Raw genomic sequence first — 1,401 nt, forward strand, 5'->3', positions numbered from 1 at the left:
ACTGCTGGTGGGGCTGCAAACTGGTTCAAACCCTATGGAAAGCAGTGCGGTTCAACCCCTACAAAAGGAGTACAAATTCCCCTACCATTTGACCCAGTTATACCACTTGTTGGTATATACCCAAAGAACTCACCCTATTGCAGAGACAATTGTACATCCATGTTTGTTGCTGCTCTTTTCACAATAGCTAAGAGATGGAAACAACCGAAGTGTCTCTCAATTGACAAGTGGATAATGAAAATGTGGTTCATTTATATGATGGAGTTTTACTACGCGGTAAAGAAAGATGAAATCATGAAATTTACAGGTAAATGGATAGAACTAGAAACTGTTATACTAAGTGAAGTAACACAGACGCAGAAAAAAAAAAAATTTGACGTATGTTCTCCCTCATATGTGGATCCTAGAACCAAGTCCTGAGAATTGAGTATGTATCTGGACATAACTACAGGAACCAGGATAATGGAAAGGAACCTGGGAGGTAAAGGAAAAGAAAGAACCTGAAAGCGAAGAACAGTAGGAAACAGACATTAATAAGGGAGATATGGATAAACTAGGTTAGTTTAAGGGAGGGAATAGGGAAGGGTATACAGGGAACCTAGGGGATAAATGGAAAGAAGGAGATCAAGAGAGGTAGGATCAGAGGAGAAGGGGATTATTAAGGGAGAAAGGGGGGAAATGGGGGCACCTTAATTGGGGATGACATGATGGAGGTGTTAGACAATATGAGAGATAAAAAAGGCCTAGCTAGTCTTAAAAAACAGAGGGAACCATATTAGTCCAACAACCTACTGACAATTTATACATACCAGATCAAGAAATATATGTCTAGGTAAGGTTTATCTGAGAATAAATGGTCTTTGCCCAAGATTTAGACACATGGCACACAGTAATTAAAAGTACCAGACTGGTGGAACTAACCTTCTTGGATGTTTAACAGACATACTTTGAAGCTTATAATAATTTGGTCAGAGGGACATAGGACAGTTTTTTCTCCTTGCCCTCCTAGGTCGACTAGTTTCAAGGGACTATGAGCATCTCCCAAAATGTCCTGTAATTGTGGTGGGTCAACTGTTCCCTTGATCAAGGAGGCCAAGGAGACCCTATGAGATGGACATGTACCAGTGTCCAGTCTACAGAGGGTCAACACAGAGGAAACAATTCTTCCATGCTTCCAAGCAAAGCCAGCTATGGTCATGCAGGACCTTTGACTTATCTTCAATTAGGTGGAACTGGTAAAAGAAAGGAGACAGGGGCTCCTCCAAGCCCATGTAACCCCTGAGGAACGACCTTAAGAGTAAAAATAAATTGGTTTATCTGGGCCAACTCTATGGCCTTAAACACCCAAAAGGAAAGTATAACCAAAGATTAAAGGGGCCAATATAATTTTTAAGAGTCCAT

This window comes from Nannospalax galili, unplaced genomic scaffold, assembly GCF_000622305.1.
Source record: "Nannospalax galili isolate Female #2095 unplaced genomic scaffold, S.galili_v1.0 scaffold189, whole genome shotgun sequence".
NCBI lineage: Eukaryota > Metazoa > Chordata > Mammalia > Rodentia > Spalacidae > Nannospalax > Nannospalax galili.